Raw genomic sequence first — 12,762 nt, forward strand, 5'->3', positions numbered from 1 at the left:
CCCCCCACACCCCGCCGCTCCGGGCCAATGGGGGCGGCGGGAAGCGGCGCGAGAGGAGGGATGTGCTGGCCACCGCTTCCCGCCGCCCCCATTGGCCTGGAGGCGAACCAGGTCCAGTGGGAGCCGGGATCAGCCAAACCTGCCAACGCGGCAGGTAAACAAACTGGCCCGGCCCGCCAGGGTGCTTACCCTGGTGAGCCGTGTGCCAAAGGTTGCCGATCCCCTGCTATATAGCCTTGCCTCTACAGAGCCCATCCTCTGCTATATCCCTCTGCCCCACTCTGTCTCCTGCCTCTATACAGCCCACACCTGCTGTACCCTCTCTGCCCCAATCACGCCACTATACCTCCTCTCTCTGCACCAGGCCCCACACCTTACTGTACTCCTCTGCCTTATTACCACCACCATATGCCCCCACTTCTGTTGTCTCCTCTGCCCTGTTCCTCTTCTCCTGCCCTATACACTCCTGTATCCTTCCCCTGCTTTATAAACCCCAAAGACAGGCCCTGTGTTCCCCTACCCTAACTCCTCGCTCTCCTGGGTCCTTCCCTACACCCCCACGCCCTCCCTTTACGCAGCATCCCACTTTCCTGGGCCTCACTCCCATATACTTCCCCCTGTGTCCGTTCTCCTATCAGGTTAACAGTCCTGTTTGTCACCTGTCAGATCCCTGTCACTAACCCGTATGGGAGGTGGTGGGGAGTGGCTGGTAAAAATCTCATTGACTGTCCCCAGCTCAGGGATGCTCTTTGTTTACTTTGTTCATTCCAAACTGTGGACCTGGGACTCAGCCTTTAATTCCCTGGTGGCACTGCCCTAGCTCCAGGTTGTGAGTTTGGGTTTACCAAGCCACAGAGACACGGTTTATTTTCTAACTGTGTTCACTGAAAAATGCTGAATGCAGTGTTGTAGCCGTGTGGGTCCCAGGATGTTAGAGAGACGAGGTGGGTGAGGTAATGCCTTTTATTGGACCAACTTCTGTTGGTGAGAGAAACAACCTTTCAAACTGCACAGAGCTCTTCTTCCTATCAGAAGAAGAAATCATAGAATATCAGGGTTGGACGGGACCTCAGGAGGTCATCTAGTCCAACCCCCTGCTCAAAGCAGGATCAATTCCCAACTAAATCATCCCAGTCAGGGCTTTGTCAAGCCTGATCTTAAAAATCTCTAAGGAAGGAGATTCCACCACCTCCCTAGGTAACCCATTCCAGTGCTTCGCCACCCTCCTAGTGGAAAAGTTTTTCCTAATATCCAACCTAAACCTCCCCCACTGCAACTTGAGACCTGAAGAAAAGCTCTGTGTAAGCTCAAAAACTTCTCTCTCGCCAACAGAAGATGGTCCAATAAAAGATATTACCTCGCCCGTCTTGTTTCACTGAAAATGTTATAAAATCATGAAAATATTTCTGTTTCCATAAGGGTTTTTAAAATCTTTACTTAAAAAAAAAAAGGTATAAAACCTAAATTTTGTACATAAACTATTGATTGCCCCATGAACCTGTGAAATAGAGAGACCTGATTCTCATCTCATTTACACAGTTATAAATCAGGAGTAATCCCACTGAAGTCAGTGGGGTTACATGGGTTTTAATCTAGTGTATGTGAGAGATGAATCAGGCTTTTGGTGTGTCTGTCTTGTCTTTGGAGTGTTTCTGCATTATGTCTATTCAACATCATATTATGTAAGGGTATAAAGCTTTTTTTCAAGGAAGTAGGGCTCTCCTTCTGTGGTACACAGTATTGGCTCACCTGTGCCATTTGATGCAATAGAGTGTATTCCAAAGGCAGGGCAATTCCTTTTCAAAAGCATCTTTATGAGCCAGGAACAGAGATGCTTTAAGTGGCACATAGAGAAAGGCTGAGGTAGGATATCTCCCCCTACTCTCCATCCTAATGGTCCCTTCTGATCTAAAAGTCCATGAATCTATGAATCATCCCTGGAAATTTAAACATTGATTTTTGGTTTGTATAATGTTAGTTAAAAACAAATAATTTCTAGCCAATCTGTGTCTTTGTTTTCCCTGATCTGTTAGACTCTTTCTTGTAAATATGGATTTACAGGCTCTACAAAGGCTGAGTCTGTAGCAAGTATGTATTTAGAGACTTTTTGAAAAGGGAATTATTGACCCAAAAGTTCTTACTGACTATGAAAGAGCTCTTAAAGCCTGCTTCTTAATAACACATAAACCAGTATGGATTTATAAAATGGATGCTAATGTTGTCTTCAGGGGAGTTGTCATAGTGTCAATATGGCATGTCAGAAACCCTTATGAATTTTTTTCGGAGAAGAAAATCAGTTTGCACAGTCGCTAATTTTTTATAAATTCAAATAGCTCCCTTGACCTATCAGATCTCCAGCAACTTTTCTGCTGTAAGCAAAGCCCCAATCCTGCATTGCAAGCTGTACAGGCTCAGCCGTCTGCTTGGGCAGGTCACGGTGCAGAATCAGGGCCGAAAGAGCAATCTATCCTTCCGCAATGCAGACTTCAGCATGCTCTCCCGTGAAGAGCCATGGCTTGACATCACTCCGAGTGCCTGGGACATACTGGGGGATGAGTGGATGCTTGAAATGGCATTGCCAGTGATGGGTCCAATGCAAGACAATGATATTTTTATATAACCCAGCAAATACCCAGTCGAGTTGCCAGCCTTGTCAGTTCGGATAAATGTTCTGTCCAAAGAGCTAAAGCCAGTTAAGAAGGTTTCTGTCCTCTGTAATGTCGAGCCCTTAATTCTTCCTATTGTGCCTATTTTTGTTTATTTTTTAAAAAGGTCAACTTGAAACCTAGTCCATTTGAAAAAATGAGTGTCAAGTAGCTTCAGGTTCTGAATCTCCCTGATGATATTTGTGGTGTCACACATATTTTTACAATCACAATTTAAAAAAAATGTTTGTATGTTCCCCCATTGCTGTGTAACAGACACAGACAAGTGGGGGAGCTCACCAAGTCCCCAACACTGCAACTGAATCCAGGCAGTTGGACCCTGTGTCCAGTGATTTCAATGGATTTCTTGAAATCACTGGGACTCCACATGGGTCCAGGGGGTTTTCTGCAGGAGTCTGACTTCAGGATAAGGACCCAACTGATGGTGCATTTACCACCACTTAGCGTACTAAGTAAACAAACTATAAAAATAGAGGAAATATATTTTTCTTCAAAGCTCCATCAGTCACAGTAAACTTGCATTGCTTTTTAATATCTCCTTTCCACTGAATAGATATACGTCTAATATACAGATTATGCAAAGCTGTAATAGAGCTAGTGTATCATCATTTCAATGTCCAATAACAAATTAAGGCCCATAACTACTAGCTATGAGCAGCAAATTCTTTGGCATCATTAACTCTGACCTTTTGAAGTCTTAACATTTAAAAAACCCTCTAACCTTGAAAATTTTGTTAAAACCCTTTTTTTTTAGTTGAGGTCCACAAAAAACATTTAAGAGCATTGTACATTGTACAGCAGAAGGGCGCTCCAACTGGTTGTGGCCTTTGGCACTACTGCAATAGAAATGTTAATAAAAACCAGTAGGACACTTATGCTTTTTTAAGTTTAAAGGCCAAATTAACTTCTGCTGATTTGTGTAAAAACCACATTTGTACTGAGGCTCACCAGCTGTGTTAGGTTTTACTCTTGCTTCTAATGGCCAGGTTACCTTATCTTGGTTGGTGAAAATACTTGCAACAAATTCAGAAAAACAAATCCATGGCCGTTTAGGAACATGATATTTATCAGTAGGCTGCACGCGTTGAACTGGGGAGAGAGCTCAGATCTTCCTGGCCTAAACCCATAGGCACCTGCCAGAGATCAGCAGCATAAGGTTTATGAAACAGAGTTGGACAGTTTTGATTACATCCATCATAGTGACACTCTGCCCCATTCATTGAAGGATTTACGTCTGCCCCGCTCTTTGCTAACATTCTGACTTCAATGGGAGGGCTGTGTGCACATCCCTTGTGATGTCTAGGCACTCCATCCGCAAGCTGACCTGCCCTCCAGCTTGCAGAGTTGGTGCTTAGTGGTTTTAAACTCCCTGTGAGCCCCTTTGACATCCTGCACCGGGTGAAATATTTTATGTGGCTGGATAGCACTATGTTTCTGTGGACATTGAAAAAAAAATCAGTGTTTTAAAAAGTGTGAGGAATTTTTGATGATAAGGTGGAAACAGCCAGTGCATAACACGTTCTCTATCCCTCTTTTCCCTCTTTAGCTGGAGGTTGGCAGTGATGAAGATCGCAAATTAAACCTGAGGTGAGCAGAACCATTTAATTCATGCTGTTCTAAACATTGTTTCCAGCACTGTTGAACTTCTGCCATGTGATTTCCTAGGCCCTGATCCCACAGTGAGATTTGGGCAGGCAGATTCTTGCTCCCATATAGACCCCAGGGCCTCTAGTGAGCTGAGGCCCAATCACTAAGCTCTCTCTTTAGTTATTTTATTTTTGATCTTGGCATTTAACATTTAAAAACTAAAATGAGGTTTAATTTTCTTGTCAGGAAAAAAGTGGAAAATTGTTTATAAAATTCAACCACAACACTTATTAATTATCTTAATGTGTCTTGTCTCTAATGGTTTGGGCTTCTTTGTGGGGGAGGTTATGCCCTTTTTTGAGGGGTGTGGAGAAATGGAGGAAATGGAGTCATCCTCTGTTCGCTTTTGACTGTTTAACGGTCAAGGATTGAATTCATTTCATGTTGGAAATAAGAAGTTGCTGTTATCAAGTGAGGAGGGGAAAAGGAAAGGAACAAAAGAAATAAGCGAAGAGAGGGCTGAGGTAAGTAACCCAGAGGAGATGGGAGAGGGCTTTCATGTGCAGAATCCGTTGATGCCCCACAATCTCCAAACGTAGCTGTCTGAAGGGAAAGCTTAGAAACTCTGCAGTATCTTAGCAGGCTTGTTCTTTTCATTTTCTCTTCTCCTTGGCCCAGTTTTAATGTCCATTTAGGCGTTGGTTGGTTTGTTTTCTGTTTACCATTTGTCATTGCTTTTTTTTATAACTTCGGGTGTCTGTGTTATACGCTATTGGAAGTTTGATTTCCCTTTACAACCTGATACACCAGCGGATTCCAGCAGATGCATAGATATGTTTTGGGGCTGGGATAGAACGTGTTTTAATTTGGAACCTGTATAATTTTCTGATTTGGCAGTGGATGGGGTTTTGAGGAATGGACTCTTTTCATTCTGCATAAAGTGAAGTTAGAAAGCCGAGTCTTCTCTATAAACAGGTGAGGTAAGCTGCAAGCAGCTGTATTACAGCCTTTGTTGTTTGGCTCAAAAGTGATTTGACTTGAGTTACAAATCTCCCTCACAAGACTGACTATACATCAGAGGCGCTGTGCATTTGATTTTGCTAAGCAGGACTCTCTGGTTCGTAAGTTCTGATTACAATTTTTTATTTTTATTTCTCAATCCTTATTCTGTAGTGGCAGTGGTGTCTAGAGGTTCAAGGAGAATTCAGGACTCCTGGTTCTACTCCCAGCTCTGCCATTTATTCACTATGTCAGTGGTTCGCAATCAGGGGTCCGGGGCCCCTTAGGGGGGGCCGTGAGCAGCTTTCAGGGTTCCGCCAAAATAGACCGAGAGCAGGGCTGGCATTAGACTCGCTGGGGCCCAGGGCAGAAAGCCCAAGCCCTGCGGCCCGGGGCTGAAAGCCGAAGCCTGAGCAACTTAGCTTCGTGGGGCCCCCGGTGGCATGGGGCCCTGGGCAATTGCCCTGCTTGCTACCCACTAACGCCGGCCCTGGCTTTTAATCTACTGCATATGCTGAAAACCAGTTGTTGTGGCACAGGTGGGCATGGAGTTTTTATAGCATGTTGGGTGGGGAGGGGCTCAGAAAGAAAAAGGTTGAGAGCCCCTGCACTGTGTGACTTGGGGCCACATTTAGCACCCACTGAAGGCAATGGAAAGATTGTCATTGATTTACCATGGCCCTGGGCCCATGCCTTGATCTTGCTGTGCTTTTGTTTACCCTTTTGTAAAACAAATAATAGGTAACCTACCAGGAGGGTCATGAGAACTAATTCATGTCTATAAAATGTTCCTTTGCTGAAAGCTGCTGCAGAAGTGCGGATTATTGTTGTTGTTCTTTATAAAGGGGCAAAGTGACAATGCAATCATAGGCCCATAAGTAGTTGGTCGGCGTAGACGCAAGGCAGCAGGGTTCTAAGGAAGGTGTGTCAAACGACTGGTTTCAGCTGCTTGGTAGATTATCTGGTCGTCATGACAGATAACGATTCTGCAGAATACAAAATTTCATTTGCAAAGAAGTATCAAGTATCTAACCAATATGGTCACAAAGAACCTTCTGAATGGAGCCTGATGTAATGCTGCCTCAGGGTATGTCTGTGCTGGATCTGGAAGGTTTAAATTATGTGTTCAACTGATCACCTGCATTACTTAAAAATAAAGCCATAAAGCCTCTTCATTAAGTTTCAGAGCTAACATCACACTGAACTGAATGAGATGGTGCACCCTTCCCAGAGCCGTTTCAGGCTTAGGATTGGTGGAGTTCGAAGACGTAAATTCCAGCTCAAGGAGTCACACCCATGCTAGCTCTGATCGAGCGATTGCACCAAAATAGAAATGTAGCTGTGGTGGGCAAGCGGCAGGAGAGGCTAACCGTCCTGAGTACGTACCTAGGGTATTGGACAGGATCGTACTGGAGTCGGCTAGCTTCTCCCACCGCTCGCACCACCATGGCTACACTTCTGTTTTTAGTATGCTAGTCTGATTAGAGCTAGTGTGGGTATGTCTCCTTGAGTTGGAATTGACACCTTCCAGCTCCAGTGTCACCAAACCCTAAGGCAGCTCTGAGAAGTGTGCATGGTCTCATTCAACTCAGGGCCTCTGGATATGTATGCACAAGTCAGGCATTTGGACTCACCAGCAACCAAATAAACAAAAGGGGAGATTAATACCAGTCTTAAAAGGGGGTTGTGTAATTTTTTTTCACTGAGTGATGCTGCGAACAGCAGTGACTTTATGAACTAAGGTCTGATTCCCCAACCTCTCAGAGCATAATGGGGCTACTTGTATGTATATTGCAGGACTGAGGCCTAATAATTACTTACTACCCTTGATCTTTGTCCAACCCTCTTGCTGTGATGAGTGGGAGCTGTGCTGAGGATTGAGGGGAGTTTATGTGGCACCATGGCCTATGAAATCAAATTTAAAAATGGATTGTAACCCTCTGCACAGAAGTTTGTCTTCATAAGGTGCCTTCTGTGGAGTGATTTACTGAGACTCTACCTTGTGCCCATAGGGTGGCAGAGTTGTTCAACTTCATTGTTCTTTTGCTTCAAAAGCAGTCAAAAGCGCGGGTTGTTCGCTGCAGGAAATGCAGGCATTGATTGGTATGGCAGTGAGATATTTTTGTCTTAACTTTGAGATTCTGGACTGAGAGACTGACATGACAGCAGTGCTCTGTCACATGTGGTGGGCATAGGGTTTGGTAGTGCATGACTTAAAAGACCTCATAGGATCCTAGAAGTCAGAAAAAGGAAGAGCTGTTGGAACATAAAGTCCATCTGTCTGCCAGTGCTGGGTGAATTTCCCTGATACAGGATTTATCAGATACTACACATTTATGGCTTTTTCAGAAACTTTTCATAAACTTGCTGCAGAAAGTCCCAGAATTTTCGTTTGTGATAGGACAGTTGGCTCAGTGTGTTCATACCATCAGGCTCTTTCTATAATTGCTGCTGAAGGTTCTCTTCTTCCCCCGACGGCCGCTGTCACAGAGGGCTAGCTGCTGCACCTCTGACTCCTCTTTGGAATTACACGACAGCTCCATGTATGCAGTGTTGTTGTAGCTGTCTTGGGCCCAGAATATTAGAGAGACAAGGTGGGTGAGATAATATATTTTATTGAACCAACTTCTGTCACAGCTAAATACAAGATGGAACAGATTGTTTAGCATAGATAGTTAGCACATATTGTAAGGGACCATTCAAGGTGGAGTGGCCCATTAACACCTCGGCAGTCATAGGACAAAAAATGGGGAGGTTAGTGGGTTACAGATTGCTGTAATAATGCGTAAATCCAGTGTCTCTGTTCAGTCCATGATTTTTAGTGCCTAGCAGAGTTATGAATTTAAGTTCCCGGCTCATCTTTTGAAAGTGTTGTGCAGGTTTCCTTTGAGGATGAGGACTGAGAGGTTAGCTGTAGAGTGATCGCTTTGTGGAAAGTGTTCGCTCACTCACAGGCGATAGGTTGTTTTTGTCTTTTCTCATTTTCCTGTGTGCGTTCATTTGAGAGTGTAGTGATTGGCTGGTTTCACCCACTTAGTTGTTATTGGGGCATTTAGTGCACTGGATGAGGTACACCACATGTTGTAATAAGCATGTCTAGGACCCATGGATCTTGGAAGGTGTCTGGGATTGAGGATTTGATCATTGTAGCAATGGAGATATGCTAGGATACTCATGTTTTCCTGGGTATATTCCTGTAAACCATTTTTTGCCATCAGATATGTAAAGACAAGCCCCAGTGCAGGCAGAGGGAGTTGCCGACCCTTGTATGAATTTGATTCAATGCCTATGATACCTTGGTAAGGTCTCAAATTGCTGTGTGTAATTCTGTCTTTAGGGTTGCCATAGTTGCTGATTGCTTGTGTCTTGTATCTATCCTGGTCACAGGGCATTTGTGATTTGATTTTTTTCAGAGATGCTATACACCCACAGGATCCTGAAAAGACTTGTGTGCTCACCTTTAACCACAAGTGAGTTCATTAGTTAATGGGACTACTGAGATGCTTAGAGTTTTTGCATAAGATTTTTCAGGACCAGGCCAGTTGACTTCAATGGCCAAGTAATGGGTGCTCAACATCTCTGAAAGTCAGGTGGCTTTAGAGTCAGATTCTGCTCTGTTACCCTGAGGCAGGCACCCTCAGTAAAGGCAAGTGTTCAGCTGCTCTGGAGGACACGGTTAGTTTTTTCTTGGTACAACTGACCTAACTTCAAAACTAGAATTTACCCTGTTGTGACGTGACAACTGGGAGAGTTTGTCACTTGGAGAGTCATAAAGTGAATCCTGTAATGTAGATAATTAATCTAATTACACTTCACCTGTTCCTTTTTATCATCCATGATGATAGGTTGTCTTGTCCTAAGTCAAGGAGAATGTTTCACACCTAGCCAGTTCCATTATGAATATTGGCTATTGCTCAAATACACTCGGCCAATACATCCAGATAATCACTGTCTTAATTACAAATACACAGTAAGTTTGTTTATCCAGTCATTCCATAATGCTCACAATTACAGGGTTTTCAGTCACATTCTGAATGTGGTTGAAGAGAGACAATGCCTTCAGACGCTGATTGCCTGCACAGACGATGATGTTAGAGCCATGATGTGTTGAGGTCTAGGGGATACCTATCCAGACCTCTGAGCTGGTCTGAAGGTCTCTCTTGAAAGAATTGGTTTTGTTTGACAACATTAAAGACAGCTGTAGGAGGTAGCTCCACTCTGCACTGAGCGAGCTAGGGTCATTGTGGGGCACCTCAGCCTTGGAGGGGCCAGAAGGAAACCCTACTACCCGCTAGCACAGTAACATGGTCATGCTCATGTGGGTTAGACTGCCACAGTTTAACTCACCCCATGCTTAGTGTGCAGCAAAACAAAGGCTGAGAGGGGACCTTGTTGCGCTCTATTAATACATCAGGTGGTAAACACCAGGGAAGGAGACGATCTATTTAAGCTGAAGGACTGTGGTGATACAGGAGCAAATGGGTATAAACTGGCCATGAATGAATTTAGGCTGGAAATGAGCAGAAAGTTCAGAGGAGGGAGGTTTTGGATCAGCCTCCCAATAGGAGGAGTTGGGTGCAAACAACCTAAGTAGTTTTCAGAGGGTGCTTGATAAGGTCTTGGATGGCTGTAGTAGGGACTGGACTTTATGACCCAGGAGGTCCCTTCCAGTCCTAAGTCCCTGTGTTCCTGCAGCCTCTAGTCTCAAAGCAGTCTCTGCATTGTGTCTTGGCTTCTTCACAGACTGAGGGGTAGGAGCCATGTCTGAAATGGTTATGCGATGCTTCTGCAGCCCCACAACTCCTTTTAAGAGCCATGTGGCTGTTCGAGACTCCACCGAGCCTGATGGCTACATACAGGAATTGTGTTGGGGTGGCACTGGACATGGGAAGTAAAGGTAGACCAAAGACAGGTCTCCCAGTGGGCAACTCTGAAACCATCCTGTAAATGGGCTTGGATCCTCTGCCCTCCTCCCGTTCCAGTTATCCTGAGCACACATGGGCACCTCCCACATCTGTACCAAATAGTAAACTGGACGCGGTGCTTTTATGGAGTGTCCTTGGGAGAAGGGGTAAAGCTGCATGGGTCTCTGTTCTCTTTGTCAGCTGTGTTGCTGATGGAGCTCTGAGGCTAGCTGCTCTACTTTGCTAGAGGCAGAAGATTAGAAAGCTAAAGCAATCAAAATGCAAATTAAATTTGTCCACAGCATGGCAGAGGATTCTGACCGGAAGAATGTGCCTTTGGGGGAAGATAGCTCTGAAGTTGTAAACACTGAGAAACTGGTGCTTCTGGGAGCGGGGAGCAGGGCAGGCAGGGAAATATGCTACTATTTTTTTTTAAAAGAACATTATATTAAACATTTATGACCCAATCCTGCATTTCAAGCCTGCAGGACTGGGTTCTTAGAGCTTTTTAAAATAACAGTTAAGGGGCAGATTCTGCAAATGGGATTTGATGTGTAAATAAAGGTTTGCAGGATTGGGCCCTTATCTACCCATGGAGCCTTTGAAGAACTCCTGTAGACCTGTATTGTATCTACAGTACAAACTGTACTGTTCAGGATGACTTTAGTTGAGTGTGCAATACAATATCTATACCAGTGAAATGCTACACATTTGCTGGCAGTGTGGTCCAGTTGATAGAGAACAGGACAGGGACTAGAAAGACCTGAGTTCTTCCCTTCCCTATCCCAGCTCTGCTACTGACTCACTCCGTGACCTTGGCCAAGTCACTTAACCTATCTGAGCCTCATTTACCCATCTGTAAAATGGGAGTTAATACTTTCTCATCTTTGTAAAACACTCTGAGATGCAAAGTGATGTGTACGTGTGAAGAATTATTGCTTTCATTCATTACCTGTCAGCTGTCTCATTTATAGGACTTTTTATCACCTCTGAAGCTAGCATAAGTTGATCTATCTTTCAAAATGTAATGAGGAAGTAGTATTGTTTCCCTTGTCTTCGCCTTTCAGTGATTTACATGGCTGAGCACTCACTATCCCAGTGGGTTACCTGGTCAGAAATGAACATGCTCTGCTTTAAGAGACCATATTGATTAATAACTAGCTGAACACTCGCTTTTGTTGTTGTTTAATAAAAGTTACTTTCTGATTGTGGTTTGGAAACCATTGAAGGCAGTGGAGTTACACCGGGGTGAATTTGGCTCCTTCTGTACTTTGGCTTTGTGTGTCTGATGGAATCTTTTGATTTACAGAAGTCACCAAACTACTCTGTAATCAACAGCAGAAAAAATTGCTGCAAGTAAGTTCCTTCCAAGCATGTTCTCCCAGCTTGCATGGGTATAAACTCTCATGCATAAACAGGGAGGTGATTAAATTAAAATAATATTTAAAAAATTCTTCGCCGTGATACCAATAGTACCTTAAGTAATTGAAACTCAAAGAACTTTAAAAATCCAATTTACTGTTCTCCATTCTGCTACTTGTTTACTTTTTGCCCTTCACTTATCTCTGGTAGTGAAAAAAACCTGCTTAGTTTCAGCTTGTTGTTCTCCCCTGCTAGTCTTGTGCTGTGTTTACGATCCCAGCATAGCACAGGGATGTTTATATACAAACTGACTTCCATGCATACATGTGTATCTTTAAATATTTTATAACCCCCCCCATGCACACACCTTTTTAAATGTAATTGTTTTGTCCAAACTGCCTGACAAATGTCCCTTTAAGTGTGTGCATGCAGTGAGGGGAGAATAGACTAGTTGTATTTTAACAACAGACCTGAGTGACTCTGAGCCTTTGGGCTGGGGAGGATGTTGGGGCTCGGGGAAGTCAGGGTGGCTGTCTTGAGCATTTATTTGGGAAGACAGTAGCCTCACTGTGTTCTTGTCTAGCTTCTTCGCTACACTATTTATTGCCTTAAAGTGAGTCGGTGGGAGATCCAGAGGCAGAAGTTGAAGAGTGTATTAAATGTTCAAAACAGGATGCTGAATCATATCCTGACATGGCTGCAGCCGCCTGCCTTAGCGTGCACCGTACAATGGGGAAATGAGTTCTCAGGCCCCTGACCATTTGTAACTGTCTGCCCTGTGGGTGTGGCCTTGGAAACTGGCAAAGTTATAATTAGGGCTTTACATTCCGCACTGTCTGGTGCAGGAACATTTGAAAAATGTGGAGTAGGAAAAAGCCCCGGCTTAAACAACAGCAGGGAAGGTGGCGTCTCCATCGGTCGCCTGCTCGCAGCTGAGCAACGCTGTGTGGTTATATAGACGCGGGCAGAGTCTCCGCAGGAGGCTCCAGGCTGCCACTCCATTGCCAGTCCAGAGACCTGGTATTCGGACGTCAGGTGTGGCGTGTGTAGGGAAGGTGATGCGTGGCTTCAGACTCCTCCTACAAGCTCGCTTCTTTCATGAAGCCCGTCCCGGCAACAAAAAATATGGTCACCATTTTTTAAAAAAAGCTCTGAGCTAGAACTTTTTTCTAGGCTTGGTCGGCACATTTGTCTAACAAATAGTGTTTTAAAAAACAGTTGTAGAAAACCTAATGCAGACAGAG

At 44.3% G+C, this 12,762-nt stretch overlaps 1 protein-coding gene across 1 annotated transcript in view; it reads left to right on the plus strand.

The window, feature by feature from the left end:
* Positions 1–4,216: 4,216 nt before the first annotated feature.
* SSH1 (slingshot protein phosphatase 1) overlaps positions 4,217–12,762 on the plus strand; it is a 50,836-nt gene continuing 42,290 nt past the window's right edge. Inside the window, exon 1 of the mRNA XM_026656879.1 lies at positions 4,217–4,253. The gene's annotated coding sequence lies outside the window, so the exon portion shown is untranslated. The remainder of the gene's footprint in view (positions 4,254–12,762) is intronic.

This window comes from Terrapene carolina, unplaced genomic scaffold, assembly GCF_002925995.2.
Source record: "Terrapene carolina triunguis isolate 2854851 unplaced genomic scaffold, T_m_triunguis-2.0 Scaffold234, whole genome shotgun sequence".
NCBI classification, from domain to species: Eukaryota; Metazoa; Chordata; order Testudines; family Emydidae; genus Terrapene; species Terrapene triunguis.